Source organism: Myotis lucifugus, unplaced genomic scaffold (genome assembly GCF_000147115.1).
Source record: "Myotis lucifugus unplaced genomic scaffold, Myoluc2.0 scaffold_12, whole genome shotgun sequence".
Lineage (NCBI taxonomy): Eukaryota > Metazoa > Chordata > Mammalia > Chiroptera > Vespertilionidae > Myotis > Myotis lucifugus.
In genome coordinates, this window is record NW_005871060.1 from 10,352,688 (window position 1) to 10,371,415 (window position 18,728).

Consider the following 18,728-nt stretch of genomic DNA (forward strand, 5'->3'; position numbering starts at 1 on the left):
TTTTTAAATTAGCCAACATAGAAAGGAAAATATTACTAGGGAATTTTTAATGCGACATATAACCCATTGACATTTTAATTAATGTTAAGTTTGCATATAATATATATGCATATTACATATCCTACATAATAAAAGGGTAATATGCAAATTGACCCTAACGGCAGAATGACCAGGACAACTGCTTGACCAGGCACTATGAGGTGCACTGACCACTTCTCAGTCCCTTTCCCCAGCCAGCAGGCTCCCATCACCCGATGGTGAATGGAGAACTGGGGGTGGGAGGTAGGGGTGGGGGAGCTGCAGGCAGCCAGGGAAGATGGCCCTGATCACAGGCCAGGCTTAGGGACCATACCCGCACATGAATTTTGTGCACCGGGCCTCTATTACATATATGTTAAAATAGAATGCCAGCTAATAGCAAATGCTATAAAAATAAGAACCCGTTTATTAATTACTAGAGGCCCGGTGCATGAAATTTGTGCACTGGGGGCAGGGTTCCCTCAGCCCAGCCTGCCCCCTCTCACAGTCTGGGAGCCCTCAGGGGATGTCCTACTGATGGCTTAGGCCTGCTCCCCACCCGGAGTGGGCCTAAGCCGCAGTCTGGCCTCCTTCTGCAGGAGGCACCTGGCTGATCAGGGAAAGGAGTCACCCCATTACCCTGCTTCTGTTGCCACTGCCAGCCGCCACAGCTGCCAAGGTGTTTTCATCAACACGGACTCCAGTCCCTTCACCATGAAAAAATGACAACTTTCTTTAGGCATTTTCAAGATGTATCTTTCATAGGATATGACACTTCTTTCTTTCTTTCTTTCTTTTTTATCCTCACCTGAGGATATTTTTCCATTGATTTTTAGAGAGCGTGGAAGAGAGAGGGAAATACAGAGAGAAACATCAGTGTGAGAGGGACACTTCGATTGGTTGCCTCCTGCATGAGCCCTGACCTGGGCCCTGGCCAGGAGGAGCCTGAAACCTAGGTACATGCCAGACATTCACTTGAGAGAGGTGCTTAATATGTAATTCAAAACAGACACAGTTCTCATCCTCATTGAACATAGAGTTAAATGGAAGAGCTGAATACTACATAATTTACAACAAAAATTAATAACATTTGTTGTAATGCTATAAAAGAAAAAAAAGGAGACAAGTGGCAGGGAAATGTTTGGTAGAGTAGGTGGGATGGGTTCTAGAAATATTTTGCAATGATCTTGTCTGTTCATCCAACTCTATAGTGATGCTTCCCACCACCCTTAACTGTTACCTTTTTTCTCTCTGTCCATATTTCTTCATTGTTCCTAAACTTTGCCCTAGTTCTAATTCTAACCCTAAACTTCTCTCTTGCCTGTGTTACTGCCATGGTCTCCTACTTGGTCTTTCCTTTTCCTTGTTTTATCCTTCTATCAGTTGTTGTTCATATAGCAAGCTAGGTCATTTCACTTCCTTGATTAACACACCTAAGAAGCTTTCTGTTAAATTTACAATAAAATTCCAGCTTCTCACCACATGACTGCCTCTTATGCACTTTTAATGTTCTTCGTTCTGTATAGTTTTGTTTAGTTGAGAATGGATTTATACACCATAAAATAAAAGCTGTCCAAATACAGTGATAAAGAGATACCTGCTCTTATCTGAAAGCCATGTTAAGAACAAGTCCCTGTGAAGTTAACTACCTTTCTCTATTCTTCCATTTTCCAGTCATCTACATAGACCTTTAACCAAACATGGAAGATAATTTATAGATCAATTTGGGGCCTATTTCTCTTTGGGCCCCAATTTAATTTTAACTCTTGAACACATAGGCAAATATTTATTCTTATGGTGACATATATCAATTCAGTACAAGTTTATATTTATTTATTTATCTATCTACATATCTGTCTGTCTCTCCTATTAATATGTCTAGATACAAATAGATATCTATCCATTTGGATAATATATGTAATTAAAAGAATAATGTGGTACTTAATTTGGAATTCTAGCATTCTTATTAAAATATTTTTTAACTAAATATAGGGCAGGGTGGGCAACCATTTTGTGAGTGCGTGCCAAAACCAGCAAAATCTCTGACTCAAAATTCTTCTGTGTGCCAACCCTAATTTTCTGAGAACATGTTACACCTACTTGATATCTCTTAAGGTGTACGTATGTGAAGAACCTTGAAGAAATAATAAAATTCCTTCGAGCGACAAATCACAGTATATGATGATGAAAAATACATTTATTTTTTAATGTATACATGTTATGTAAAATTATTTATTTATCTAAGATGCATGTACACTGAATTTATCTGAAAAATAAAATAGTCGATATTAAGAAAAAAATTGTAAATGGAAGATTATAAGAGAGGGTTTCGCGTGCCAGCAAAAGTTACTGGCATGCAATGTTTGGCACGCGTGCCAGGGGTTGCCCACCCCAGATATAGGGGAATCAATAACAAAGAAAAATTAGAATTGTTTAGTACTCTCCCTGTCAACAAATTTCTGTATACTCATTGTCAAATTGTATAGGGTGTCCCAAAATTCACGCTAGAAGTAATTTTGATAGAAAACACAGGTTTATAATTAAAAATTGTAAATTTTTTATTGATTCATAAAGGATACAGTATAGGGTTATGTATGGAATAGCACATCGGGTAAATGCCTCCACGGCTTTGCTGGCACATACACAACATTGGTCTGCATTGTCCGTGCTCCTGGGCCATAATTGGTACTTGGTAATGCTTATCAAATTGAAGGGATTGAAATAAAAGGGCAACAGATATTAGAATTTGATTCAATAAACCAAGTAAAATTAGGCTTTTATTTTTTGTTGTTGTTGTTGTTGTTAATGCTCATGCAAAATTCAAATCTTGCGTGAATTTTGGGACACCCTATATAACTTGTCTAGCTCCAATTAGCATTTTTGTAAAGGAAAGGAGTCAAAGTGAGGTTTTCTTCCACCCCTAAATTTCTATGACTCTAGGAAGTGCTTTTGAATTTAGAAAATATAAAATACAAATTATTATCTTGACCAATGTCACCCCAATAAATTTAACTAAAAAATAGATTTATCCTCAAAAAAAAAGGAAGAGTATTTTCATGGATCCTGACCAGATATTTAAATTATCCTACATAATAAAAGCCTAACATGCTAAGTGTTCGATCGTCCAGTTGGCCGTTCAAACAATCAAAGCATAATATGCTAATGATATGCTAAGGCCACTCAACTGCTTGCTATGACGTGCACTGACCACCAAGGGGCAGACTGTCAATTGGTCAACCAGTCACTATGATGTGCATTGACCACCAGGGGGTAGATGATCCGACCAGTAGGTTAGCTTGCTGCTGGGGTCCAGACGATCGGGACTGAGCGAGATGAGCCAGACACGCCCTGGAGCCCTCCCGCAGTCCCTCCCCAGCCCCAATCGTTCACAAGTGGGGTCCCTCGGCCTGGCCTGCACCCTCTCACAATCTAGGACCCTTCGGGGGATGTTGGAGAGCCAGTTTTGGCCCAATGGCAGAATGACCAGTCACTATGACATGTACTGACCACCAGCGGGCAGACAATCAACTCAGGGGCTGCCCCCTGGTGGTCAGTGCACTCCCACAGGGGGAAGAATCTCCATACTGTGTTCCACAGGAGTCATCTTGGTGCTGGAGTGGGCCAAGGCTGGGTCTGTGCTGAAGCTGGGTGTGTTCAATTCACTTTCCTCCCACCAGGCAGTTGCCTCTCTCTCTCTCTCTCTCTCTCTCTCTCTCTCTCTCTCACACACACACACACACACACACACACACACACACACACTGGGCTGCCCAGAGATGGAGGAGGGGTGATGACAGTAATCTGAATCTGTTTTTCCCACTGTCATCAATGAGTCTTTTCCATCCAAGTACTGAAATCCCTCACCTGGAATCATAGTTCTTGTGAAGGTATTGTAATGCATAGAAAGCTAAAGACCATTATAAACTGATGAACAAAAATAGATACAGAGGCAGAGCAGCATCGGACAGACTGTCAAACTACAGCGGGAAGGCCGGGGAGGGTTGAGAGGGTGGGGTAAGAGATCAACCGAAGGACTTGTATGCATGCATATAAGCATAACCAATGGACACAAGACACTGGGGGGTAGGGGAGGCTGGGGGAAGGTCAAGGGAGGGGGGAAGGATACATATGTAATACTCTTTGTAATACTTTAAGCAATAAAACAAAATTAAAAAAAAAGAATATTTAAATTAATTTCCATTATAATTTGTTCTGGTGTTGTAATTACGAACTTATACCTGAATGTACTTTTTACATTTAAAATTTTCTAATAACACCGGATTATTGAAAAAAATCTAGACTGTTTTGATTAACTATCTGATAAATATATATTTTCAATAATCAATGTATTCTGATACTTTATAATTGTATTGATAATTTATCAATCTAGTCTAAAACAGAATGAGGGGTGTGATAAGTGCTATCTGTACTGCTGCTTATTAAAATATGTATGTAGTGCTAACTATTCTTGAATTTTACATTTGAAACTATGTTATTTGGTACCTAATGTTTTATTACTTTTAATGTTCATCAAATAAAATTATCCTATCTGCTCATAAAAAACAACAAAAAAAACCCTGATGTTTTATATTGTTTTGCTTTGCTACATTAAGGCTGTGTGTGGTGGTGGTTAATACTTTTCCCTGTATTTTTTTTCTTTTCTTTCATAAGGAGGGAGGTATTCTGAGGAATCCTGCTAGCCTTTCTCTACCTACACATTAACACTTCTCCTGGGAGACGTACAGATTTAATTTTCTTTTTAAATTTTTATTGATTTCAGAGAGGAAGGCAGAGGGAGAGAGAGATAGAAACATCAATGATGAGAGAGAATCATCGATCAGCTGCCTCCTGCATGCCCCACACCAGGGACCGAGCCCACAACCCTGCTTGTGTCCCCAAACCGGAATTGAACCCAGGACCCTTTGGTCCGCAGGCTGGTGCTCTATCCACTAAGCCAAACCAGCTAGGGCAAATTTGATGGGAGTTAGGAATGAGAAACTGGGCATGTTGTCCACCTCTTTTCACTACTCTTTTTCCTCCAAGGATTCATCTCTGCCTGTCTAATTATTTATAAAAAGTTGATAATTTCTATGTTAGTTGAAAATTTAAATTCAACTTCTCAAGAAGAAAATAAACCTGAACTTTGTCATTAGGTGTCTTTCCATATGTGGAGTATGCTTATATTAATGTTTAGCTATTCATCAAAAAGCAAACAAAAGTATATATATATAAAAAAAAAACTCATAATACTTGAAGTTCCTGTATAGCTTCTAGGGATCTATAAACTTCAGTTTGAGTAATGCAATATTCAATAGTAACATTAATAAAATAAATATTGTAAAAATGAGAGTTTTTCTTTTTAAAAACTTTTTGGTATTATGCTAAACTTAGGAAGTTATTTAAGAGATTTGAAATTTTATATATAAATAAACACTGATATATCTTGATTAAAAGAGCAATTTTATGCATTTTAAAACACAATATCTTCACATATGTTTTGTTAATGCAAATATATACATATTGAACTAGCCAAACTTTTGACCAGAGGTGAAGCTAGACTTTGAAGAAGCAGCTAGAAGTGGAAACTTGTGATACTTGTTTAATTTGCTATTATGTCTTTCCATATGTTCATTCATCCATAATATTTTTAAAAATATTTTTCATTGATTTTAGAGAGGAAGGGAAAGGGAGAGAGAGATAGAAACATCAGTGATGAGAAAAAAATCATTGATTGGCCGCGTCCTGCATACTCCCCACTGGGGATCAAGTCCACAACCTGGGCATGTGCCCTCACCAGGAATCAAACTTAGACATCCTGGTTCAAAGATCAAAGCTCAACCTCTGAGCCACACTAGCTGGGTGAGCCATAATATTTATCTTACACCCTCAAAATTTAATTGTGCACATATTACATATCATTATTTAACATGTTGACTTTTGCCTTCTCTTGGACTAAGGTCATGTAAAACTATGTGGACTTTTACATTATTATCTGACTAGAGGCCCAGTGCACAAAAATTTGTGCACTCAGGGGGGTCCCTCAGCCCGGCCTGTGCCCTCTCGCAGTCTGGGACCCCTTGGGAGATGTCCACCTGCTAGTTTAGGCCTGCTCCCTAGGGGATCGGGCCTAAGCTGGCAGTCAGACATCCCTCTGGCAGCCCAGGAGCCCTCAGGAGATGTTCACTTGCCAGCGGGGAGCAGGCCTAAGCTGCAGTCAGACATCCTTAGTGCTGCTGAGGCTCCCACCACCACCGCTGTACTGGCAGCCGTCAGCCTGACTTGTGGCTGAGCAGACCTCCCCCTGTGGGAGCGCAATGACCACCAGGGGGCAGCTCCTGCATTGAGCATCTGCCTCCTGGTGGTCAGTGTGTGTCATAGTGAGCAGTCATTCCCAGTCATTTTGCTGTTAGGGTCAATTTGCATATTGCCCTTTTATTATATAGGAGTGTATGGCCAGCCTGGGTGAGGGGCTGATGGCTGTTTGCGGGCTGGCCACAGCCCCTTCAGGGTGGGGATCCCCCCTGGGGTGCCTGGCCAGCCTTGGTGAGGGGCTGATGGCTGTTTGCAGGCTGGATAAGCCCCCCAGCAGGGACCCTCGCCCCATGAGGGTGTGGCCAGCCTGGGTGAGGTGCTGATGGCTGTTTGCAGGCTGGCCACAGCCCCCAGCCACCCAAGCTCCCAGTGGAGGCTGGCTGGAAGCAGGTATCTGGGATTTATTTATCTTCTATAATTGAAACTTTGTTGCTATGAGCACAGGCCTCAGCCGGCTCAGGGCTGGCGGGAAGCTTGGCTTCCTCCATCACCAGGGCAACCAAGCCTCCTGCTTGCTCCAGCTCTGTGGCTGCCGGCCGCCATCTTGGTTGGGTTAATTTGCATATAGTCGCTCTGGCTGGTGGGCATTGCTTAGGGCATAGCGAAGGTATGGTCAATTAGCATCTTTGTCTTTTATTAGTGTAGATAGGCTATTAGAGGAATGAGACCACTGTCCTAGACACTAATCAACAGTCATTGTTTTTGTGGAAGTAGGGAGACTCTTGCTATATTATATATTCCTTGGGCTAAAAACAATAGTAAAAATCTATCCCAAACAATTTTCCACAAATATTTTTGCTTAGCTTGGTTTATTTTGAAAAATCACAAAAGTTTAAACAATTTATAATTGGGTTCTAATTATGCAACAAATTGTTGTTATATGCTGGTCTTTTTTAAAAAGACAGTATTTTAAGAGAAATCAACAAAAGAATAAAGAAATTCTATTTTAAGCCAGAAAAAAACAACACTTTATATGAACCATCTGCTTAAACAATAGCTGGGACAATAGCAAGAAAATAAAAGCAATAACCTTGTTCTCTTTCTTTCTACTCATTCTATTAACTTAAGTCAGTATTCTAATGGGCTCCCTGAAATATTAACTTCTTAGTTTCCATTCTGAGAAATGGTACCCCAAGAGCATTTCACGAATCCATGGAATGATGTTATGTTCAACCCCCTAAAGAATGATGACACTTGAACACATCTATTCTTGCTTCCTGTTTTGTGGATGGGGACAAACTGTTGTGATCTGAATTGTCCTGTCCAGGGGAGACTCACTTACTTAAAAATACTTCTTTCAGGAGTAAGCAGACAAAATTCTAAGATTCTGAAAAATAGAAAATAAGGATTCATTAATGGATTTCTGAAGATTTAGTTGTTAGTGTTTCGTTGTTGATCTAGGGATGTTTGTTAAAATAGAGTTATCCTTTAGAAAACAAAATACCTTAATTTTCTATCATCTTGTGTGTGTTTGTGTGTGTGTGTGTATCTGTGTGTACATTATTATAATGCTGAATCCTATTAACAAATCTTTATATCCCTACACAAATTATATACAGATTAAATATAGAAAGGGGAGAGCACCTGGAAGAAAGAGGTGGATTAGTTTTTGTAAATTGGGGAACTAAGATTGTCATTAAAGGAAATATTTCCTGCTTTTCACCTTCCAGTCAGTTTCCTTGTAGGTTTGCATTTCCTGTGGCCCTGATAGTTGGGTGAATCATATGACTAGTTCTGGCTGAAGAATGGGAATGAAAATAATGTGTGCCAATTTTATGTCAGAGCATAAAAGGCCCACTGTTGTCCAGTTTCCTTTTGACATGGTTATGTAATGTTCCAGAAGGTGGCTGCTCTGACTCTGCTCTGGATTTTCCAGACATTTCTCAAAGCACGTGTACTTTGAAAGAAAAAGAAACCTTTGTTTTCAGCCACGGTGATTTTTAAAACTTATTTTATTGTGCGTATTATAGATATCCCCTATGTTCTGCCTTTTCCCCCCTTCTACTCATCTCCCACCCACCCCCAGGCCTTCATCTGTCTATGGCCTGTATCCAGGGGCTGTGCATATATGCTTATAAGTTCTTTGGTTAATCTCTTCCCGGGCCACTGTGATTTTAAGTTTATTATGAACCATAATGTAGTCCAACCTGATTAATATATATCTAACTACTTCAATAATTTCAAAATTTTGTTGAAGGCCTGACTTCTATATGATATGAATGTTTAGTCAAACCATATGTACTTTATTTCATATGGAAATATGGAATAACAAAGCCACTTAATATTTGTATATCCTTCAATAATTTTTAAAATATTTTCACATGTATCTCACTTTTTTATAAAACAATCACATTAGAAAACATGAGCAAGTATTATTATTATTATTATTACCACTGTTTATGAATTAAATAATTGAGGCTAAGAATGGCTAAACACTTTGCTATTCACTGGTAGAGCCAAGACTTAAATACTTGGGTATGTTATGGTTTGTTATTTTTCTCCCTCCACCACTCTCTCTTCACAAAATCTTTCTAAGCATTGTAAAAATCCCAAACATATAAGTTATGTGCAGTCAGAAAGTTAATAGACCAGATCCTCCATTAGGATGAAATTCATGATCATTGAGGGCCTTAATTACAGAGCCAGGATCTGTAGTTAAGATGCATAATCATTGATTTTGTGCAAGAGGAAACTAGTACAAATTATGCAAATTTCTTTATTGGGAAAATACTAAAGTATTGGTTAAATAGTCCTGCAGGGGTAGAACTATGTATTTTTCTTGAAATTAAGACTATGAAAATCAGTCTATTGCAGTAAAATTGAGGAAGCTATTTTTATGTTTTTTATTGGGAGTCATTGGAACAGCCAATGTTCACAGAAACTCTGTATTTCTGTGAATCCTAAGATGATTCTTGAAAACTAGTAAATGATTTCTGATTAGAATGGGGGTGGGGAGAAGAGAGCAGTGGGAGAAATTTTTTTAAAAAAGCATAATTTATTTATTATCAAGAAGAAAAAGAGACAAAACCACAAGTACAAGGAATCCTGGGCATTTCCTTCCTATTTATCATGCCATCAATATTGTATAAATTTTGCCTAAAGGATTGTTTAAGACATGATGTTCACAGGAACTGCTTCCAGGATTTGAAGAAAAATATTTTATCTTTTGCCTTAAGAGGGAATGTGTTAAATGTTTGTAGAAATATAGTGGCACTTCTGGAAGCAAATCTCCCACTGTCTTCACATCCAGCCAGGTGTGAATTGCAAAACCTGCATGTGCAACTTCCATCACAGTGGAAAGAAGGAATCAATAGAGGTTGTTAAATGGAAACTCTCCTAAATAAACCATTTTAACATTCTGCTCCTTAAAAACAAGTTTATTTTTAAAAGTGGAACTTCTATAGAATACCTCAATTTGAATATCAATGTAATAATCAAGATAAACTAGTATCTTGTTCACCATCTTTCCTAGTAAATATGAATTATGCACATGGGCTAATTTAATATGTTTTTTTTAAAGAATTTAGAGTATAGCCTTGCAACAAAAAAAGTCACTCAAGACCCTCTTCAATTTAATTGTTCCATGCTATCAATTACCTGTACATATATGTATACAGATTAAGATGCTTTTTCATCTGAAGGGATTAAAGAAGAAAATTTTTCTAATACTAGAGAACTATATGCTAGGACCTAAGGAAAGCCCGGTGCCTGCACCTATATCTTAAAGAATCAGAAAAGGAATAGATGACACTTTCAGGTTTTAAGGGGTAAAGAATAGGATTTTCTCCAACTGGGCAGGAACAAGCTGTCAAAATACGTAACTCTGATATCAGCCATATGTTTCATTTCCCAGCTGTTAAGGTCTCCTTCAGTACAGCTGATTAATTAGACTTTTTAAGTCAAGCAATTTACACCTGTGATATCATCCATCTCTTGAGGCCCACGGGTCTGAAATTCTCAGGATGTTAGAGATCCTTGAGGGTTGGCAGGAGGAGGAGGGAACGACTCCATAATCTGTTGCGGTTGCTCTTTTTAATAATGCTGATGTTCATAGAAATGTTCCACTAAGGGGAATGAGTTCTGGAGTACAACTTATTAATAAGGGCCAGCGACGAATAGGGTGTGATTATAAAAGACAAAATTTCTGAAAGCTTTGCTCTGAATAAAGCTTCAGTCAGCCTGCATAGAATTTTTATTCTATCCTGAAAAAATAATTGATGAACACTAGTGAGGATAGAGAGTAGGCCATACAAGTAGTAAGTTTAAAGAATTGAGTTTAAGTACATAGATGTCCCAGTAGGATTTCTATTTTACTTCCCATTGTGTCAGCAGTTGAAGACTGGGGAGGAGGCTGTGGCCTGGGACCCATAGGACGGACGTGTGAATGAGAACCCTGAGTAAGGAGAACGTGTCTTCACAAATTACAAAAACCTGCATGATTCATGTAGACAGTCTCTGACTTACCATGGTTCGACTTATAATTTGTTGACTTTACAAAAGTGATATACCAATCTTTGAACTTCAAATTCTGATCTTTTCCTGGTCTAGCGATGTGCAGTACCATCCTCTCTTGTGATGCTGAGCAGACAGCATGAGGGTAAGCATCTGATACTCTATAGTGTGGCCAGCGTTTGGGGGATATTGTGTTTTCACTTCCCATCGTGTGTACGAAACACCCATCTGTGTTTTCTGCTTCTGGTGAGAAGAAGAGGCAATTACTCCTGAAATGAAATTCAAGATTTTGTTACCCAGTTTGTAGGCTAATGTAAGTGTTCTGAGCAGAAGTGTAAGGTAGGCGGGCTAAGCTGTGATGTTGGGTTAGGCACTGGTTAGATGTAGTACATGAATTTTGACTTCCAGTATTTTCAACTTATGATGGGTTTAGCAAGATATAACCATCCTGTAAATAGAGGAGCACTTGTAATGCAAATATTCTTATTTGTTTAATTTAATAATTCTAAGATATTTTCATTGTTTACAAATGGGTTCGGCATGTAACTTAAAAAATTGGCCATATATATCAGAAGTTGTTAGATTTCACAGATATTCAGAGATTGAATTTGAAATGGCAACCAGTTTCTTGAATTCATAATGTGTCTTTCTTCCCAGGAAGTGATAGCACCTTAAGCACAGTAATAAAATGCACAAATTCTTTTTTCCCCACTTCTTTTCACAATAGATGTGGGTTTTGTTTTGCTTTGTTGACAAAGTTATTGGAAACAATAAAATACCATCAGTGCCCAAGATATTACTGTGGTCATCAATGGCCAAAGCTACCATAAACTATGTCCTAATAAAAAATTGATCATTCAATTTCCTATATCAGTGAACAGGAACACATGCCCAGAAAGTGAAATTTATATATAATCAATCCATCTAGACAAGATGGCATCTCCGTCATAGGGGAAGCAAAGAGCTCTGTATAAGTAATATGAAGATCTGGGTTTCAGTTCTTCTTTGCCACTTATACTATATGTGGGATATTGGGGAAATTTAGACTCAGGCTCCTTGTGTATAATGTTACAACTAAGGTCTTTGCTGGTTCTATGCACTGTGAGTGCCAAGGGGTATTGTAGAGCTATCTGATGTAAGGGTCATTAAGATTGAAAAGCCTTTTTAAAAATATATTTTTATTGATTTCAGAGAGGAAAAGAGAGAGAGAGAGAGAGAGAGAGAGAGAGAGAGAGAGAAACAACAATGATGAGAGAGAATCATCGATTGGCTGCCTCCTGCATGCCCCACACTGGGGATCAAGCCCCGCAACCTGGGCATGTGCCCTTACTGGGAATCATAGGTTGATGCTCAACCGCTGAGCCATGCCAGCCTGGCAGAAAGCCTTTTATTTGATTCATTTGGCAGAGTATCACTTGGATTGAGGGGGGAAAACTGTATTAATTGAAATCTTTCAGACCCTTCATTAGCATTCCCATCACTCATTCACTGTATACAATAAATATAGATCAATACCTAAATCTATGGGAGCTGATTCTAAGAAATACTCAGGAGTAATTTTATTCATTCATTGATTTAACTAACATTCTACAAATATTTATTGAATGGTAATTACTGGTGAGACACTATTTTACATAGACTGTATATAAGAAGAAATTTCCTGCTCTCACAGAACTTGGGTTATATTAAATGCTGGTATGCTTCATAGCTAGGATTCTTAGGGCCAGGTATCAGAGATCTGATCTGGGGAAGGACCTCCTTCCAAACATCACTGCCAAAGAGAAGTGAGCCCGGCCTTGACTAAGCTTGGTGAAAGGAACAGCTGCTGAGATTCACTAAGAACAAAAACTAGATCATAAATTTTAAAAATACATGGTGTCCCAAAAAATGTGCACATACTTTGAATAATTATAAAATCAGTGTTTATTAACATACAGTTCATTTCAAAATTTAAAAGAATCTACAGAAATGAATACTTTTTTTGTCACTGTTTTCAAACTGATGACCACTCTAGTGCATGCACTGCTGATAATGCAAAGCAATGGAATTGCAAACATCAATAATCACTTTGTTTGGTATTTGTGTGCCTTCAATTCACCAACTGTTGCCGGTTTTCTACTGTAAACTTTATCTTTTATGTATCCCCATTAAAAAAAAGTCTAGTGGCACTTTAAGATTCATTTTCTTTGTTCAAAGCTTAGTCCGGCTTCACCATTATTTTAAATCAGTTAAACCTGAAAAGGGATGAAAAGTAAGTTATCAGCTGTTAAAGTGTGTATACATTTTTGGGACACCCTAATAATGTCAGTATTAATTATGCTTATTAGGAATAATTTATACCAGGGAAAAGGAATTATATCAGGCAATACCGTTAAATTCAGAGTGATTATGTTTTAGGTCTGAAAGAAAATTATTATTATTATTATTATTATTATTGGCTTAAACAACATAAATTTATTTTTTTCACAGTCCTGGAGGCTGAAGGTCTAAGTTAAGAGTGTCAGCATGGTTGGGTTCTGGTGAAATCACTCCTCCTTATTGACTATTTAAGAACTTATCCCTTAATTGTGAGTGTACAAACCACAAATGTTCAATACTTGTACATGCCTGTTGTGCTCCTTTGGTGTGTATTTTTCCTACTCTATCCAGCTCCAATATTTTAGCAAGCTCTCTCTCTTTTTTTTTTTTTTTGAGACTCTGGTGCCTCAAATATCCGGTGCCAGAGAAAACGTTCTGGTGGATACATTTACAGTAAGGTATCAGAGGATTGGCTAAAATACACATAAACATGAATGTGAATTTTAACAAGCAAATGGAGAAGGCAATGCATAAATTAATGGATATCTCATTGATAGTGAACACGCAGGAGTAGCTGTTTTTGGGGAAATATATAGGTATCTCAATTTTACTTATGAATAATGACCTGACTGTTCCTCCATAATTGCTTCTTTAATTCATTCTACAAACTTTTATTGAATATGTTTTAGGCAACAAGTATCTACTTTACATCTGGAGATATCCATCACACACACACACACACACACACACACGCACACGCACACACACACACACACGCACACACGCACATCAATTCCTATTCTTGTGGACCTCATAGTGAGAGTAGTAATTGCTTTTGCCTGCCAGTACTTTCTCATCATCATTTACCTATACGTGTTACTCCAGGGTAGGCCAATCATAGTTATTTGCATTCTAGCCATCATCATTAGTCTAATGGGAGGTAGGGAAAGCAATGGACCAGTGATTTCCTTTTTGAGGATTTTTAGAGGTTATTTGAAGTGAAATCACTTTATATGAGTGCTTGCAGGAAAGCAGGCCAGTTCTGGCTGATGTGATCTCTCTAACTGTCCTGGATCCCATCTACACTGAGGATTACTTCATCAGCTCTTCTCGTTATTCTTGGAAAAATATTAATACTTTAGCAGTAATTTCCTTTTTTCTACTTTCAACTGAAAAACTTGAACTTTAACAGACAGTGTGCATAGAACTAAAATGCTAAAGCAAATCATTATGAATATTATAATGTATGCCATGGAAAAGAAATGATGGGGGGTTATGGGTTCTCATAAATGGAGAGAAAATAATATGGAGGGTTAATGAGAGGTATCCTTAAGAAAATAACATTAGATGTGTGTTATGTTCCAGGTAGATGAAGGAATGGGACTAAAAACTGTCCTTTATTTCTTTACTTATTTAGAGTGTAAACCTAGTTCTGTTAATAAAGTTTCAGAATAATATTTTGAAACAAATCATGAAAAATTTAGGTCTCTGAGACCCAGGTGCATAGCAAATTAGCACCTCCCAGAGTTTTAACGACCAGTGCACTGAGGGAATGTGAAGCATATCATGCGGTACTACTTAAGTTCACCTTATTATAGATGTAACTCTTCCTCCTGGGAAGTAACTCAGAATTTAGAATCAGATGAGGGACACAAAGTTCTCTTTGTCCACCGTTTACCAATTGGTTTCATTTTAGGGTTGAGTCATAGAATTCTTATAATCTTACAAGTATGAGCTCAGAAGCCACATTGCCTGAGAAATACTAAATAGACATCCTTCTTGTTTGATGGTGGGAGGACAAGACTTGTTCTATGCAAAGTGTTGGGAGTCTGTGGATAATGTGTACCTTCCCTGCTATCTTCCCTTCGCAATAATCCCATCTGGTTCAGAGAGTCAAGGAAACAAAGGTATAATTTGGATTTAAAGGTTTAGAGAATGCTAGACAGTTACAATCTTCTGGATAAAACCCATTTTCATGTGTGAGAGAAATGGGTCCTAGCATCTCTATTATATTGTCTCATCTTTGAAAAACATCTTGAGATCAAGAAAATGTCGAGAATGAGGAATGGAAATAAACACCAGAATTTATGGCTAGATCATAAAAATACTTTTATTTTCTTTTTAACAAGCAACTTTTTGTTGATGCATATAAACATTGATCAGTTTGCATTGCAATCAGTTTACTTACAATTGATAAGAAGTACTGTCTATCTAGCATTACTTTTATAAGGAAACACTAGAAGCCCGGTGCATGGGTGGGGTCCAGCTTGCCTGCCCCAATTGGGGTAGGGGGGCCCACTGGGGACCTGGCCGGCCAGGGGGAGGGGCCGAGGGAGGTTGGCTGACTGGCCACACCCGCTGATCAGAGTGGGGGTTGCCGATTGGGGGCCCAGACCACAGGAGGTTGGCCAGCTGGGGGAGGGGCAGCGGGAGGTTGGCTGACTGGCCACACCCGCTGATCAGAGTGGGGGTTGCCGATTGGGGGCCCAGACCACAGGAGGTTGGCCAGCCGGGGGAGGGGCAGCGGGAGGTTGGCCAGCTGCCCCGCCTCCATCTGCCAGTTGGTGGGCCACAATGTGCATCATAGCGACCGGTCGTTCCAATTATTCCAGTCGCTTGGCTTTGTGTGTGTGTGTGTGTGTGTGTGTGTGTGTGTGTGTGTGTATTAGCTTTATTTAATCCAAATAACAACTCTATGAGGCAACTATTATTACCACTATGCCCAACTTTAGAAAGGAGGAAATGGAGATAGTTTAAATAGCCTGCCTAAGGTCACAGAGTTAATAAGTGCTTGAGTTAGGATAAAAAACTCCATCAGATGCTAAAGCCAATACTCCTCCCATAGTGTCAACCTTCTTTCTAGGGGTTGGATATCATTTTTAATATCATACATACATGTTCACTTATTCTTACATTTATGTTGACATTTGCAAATTAAAAAATGACTTGCTGTCAACTTATATTGCTGTCAGGATAATAGAGGTTGTGGTGAGACACGCCCAACCTTTATAAATGAGGTTGCCCTCGGGAAAATTCAATTCATCAAATCCAAATCAAACTGCTCTGATTAGCCATCTGAATTAGAAATCAAGATACTGTTCATAAACTGCAAGTTAATGTTCAGAACATGAGAGATTTGAGAGTTACTTCAGAGGTAGTATTGTTAGTATGTATAAACTCCCTCCTAGAAATGGAACTGGTTAAACCTATTTGGAGAAAAACAAAATAAAACTGTGAGATCAGAAAAGGGGGGCTAAGCCATGGAAGCATGAGGAAAGGAAAGCCTCAGAAGCAAACAGTGGCAGAGCCTTCACTCCCTGCTCTGCATGGAATGACTCTTTGCTAAGTAGGTCCAAGTATGAAGGTTTCCTTGGCAAGTGCACCCCTCTAGTAGGTGAAGCATCTCAGACTCCATTAGCTAAAAATCACTTAAGATAAACTGACTTCTCTTAGTCTGATGCCACGTTCACTACTGTGGTTGGACAATGTAAGTGTTCTGGTCAGCTTAATGGTCGTAAACTAATTCATTGATATTCTGGTTTACGTTGTCAACCTCTGTATGCTGGTTAATATGGGTCTATTTCTGCAAATGAGAGAAGGGAAGAAATCTTTCTGGCTATGCAGATCAATCCCAGAATATGGTGAAGAGACCAAGGTAATGGCCACTTCCTGGGAACTTCCCCAATAACCAGACACTTATCTCCACATCACCCTCCTTTCACCTACTTTTTCACATTTTTCAGACTTTTATAATTTGTACATGTCTTGATAATTATATATGGGTACCAAAAAATGAGTAGAAGTTTCCTGCTAACAAATTTGAGGCACTTTACTCTGACCCAAGTTATCCATTTATTCTAAGAGATATACTCTTATCATCCTCTCCTCTCATCCACCCAAGGAATGTATCAGTAGGAAAAAAAAAATTCTGCAAAACTTTGTGTGTGTGTGAGTGTGTGTGTGTGTGTGTGTACATAAAAGATACATTTAATTTAGAAATACATATATATTTCTAAATTCTAACCAGAATGCTTATATAGGGCAATGCAGAACTTAAAAAGTATGCAATGAATTTGTGATTTGTAGACTCATTTTAGGATTGTGTTAATATTCATAATTATGCCTCTCTAAAATGGTATGGTAAAGAAAGACGCTTGGAAACCACTATCTTTGAATGAGATAATGGAGAAGCAGGACTCTGCTTGTGCTTCTCCACACTGGCACTTACTCTTCTTCCTACACCAGCAGGCCCTGTAGAGAAAGCTACTCAGAGGCTATGCAAACTGAAAGCTAAGGGGCTGGTCTGAGAGCAGAGGTCTCCTTTAAGTGCTTCCTAAGGGACTGTATATTTTTAAAAAGCATTTTTTAATTTTTTAATTATAATTGACATAAAATATTATAATAGTTTCAAGTGTACTCCCCAGTGATTAGACAGTAAATAACTTACTAAGTGATAATTCCCGTAAATCTGGACCCATCTGACACCATACATAGTTATTAGAATATTATTGACTACATTCCCTACGCTATACTTTACAGCCCCTTGACTACTCTGTTAATACCAATTTGTGCTTCTTAATCCCTTCACCTCTTTCACCCAAGCCCCCAACTCCCCTCCCCTCTGGCAACTATTAAAATGATCTCTGTATTTATGATTCTGTTTCTGTTCTGCTTGTTTATTTTGTTTTTTAGATTCAATTCTTGATAGATTTACAATTTATTGCCATTTTATTGTTTCTATTTTTGATTTTTTGACTCTTTAATTTTTGTTTTGAAGCTGCCTCCTCCAGCCAGCCTCTGACACCCCTCTGTTTCTTCATCATTTCCCTCACTCACATGAACCACAGATGGAAAAGGCATGGCTCACTGGTGCTCTGTAGTCACTAGCTCATGTATGCCACATTCAAAGGGACCCTTAGTTCTACCCTGCTAACAATGTGTTTAATTTAAAAACTACTGTCACTGGTGATAGCCTACTGCTTCCTCTCGCATTACCCATAACCTTATTCTTTATGTGTTGCTCAGTGTTCAGTCGGGCAACTCAACATAAATGTCAGTGTGTTCCTACAGGTGCAGAATATGTTACGCTTTTCCACAGTAAATTAGATCCAGTATCTATTGGTAGCTATTTTACTAAAGAGAAAAATCATGCGCACATGCAAAAAGTGCACCCTTGTGAAACCTCTGAGAGAAAATAAAAAGAGGAAGAGATGTGAGAGTTTTTCTAGAAGTGGCACTTGATAAAGAAACAGAAGTGTCAGCTCTATAAAATAAAATACTCAATAGGGAGAAAGATGAATTATTTCATAATTCTTAAAGCCATGGAATCTTCAGTTAGCTTGTCAGCTTACTGATCAGTAAAGAAAATAACCAGAAATGCACTTGAGGTAGACTAAAACATTGCCAGAGAAATCTGGAAGTCAAGAAGTATTTTGCAAGGTAGCACAACACAATGTTGTGCTATACTTCCTTTCCCTGCCTTGAATCAATGATAACCAGTAATTCTGAATTGAAAAAAAATCATTTGGAAGTTTATAAATATTAGTCAAATGGAAGGCATTTGTGAAATATTTATCAAAAGAAAAATAGTTTTTGCATTGTCCTATTTTGCATCAACATACAGTTGCTAGAACATATTCAATAACACT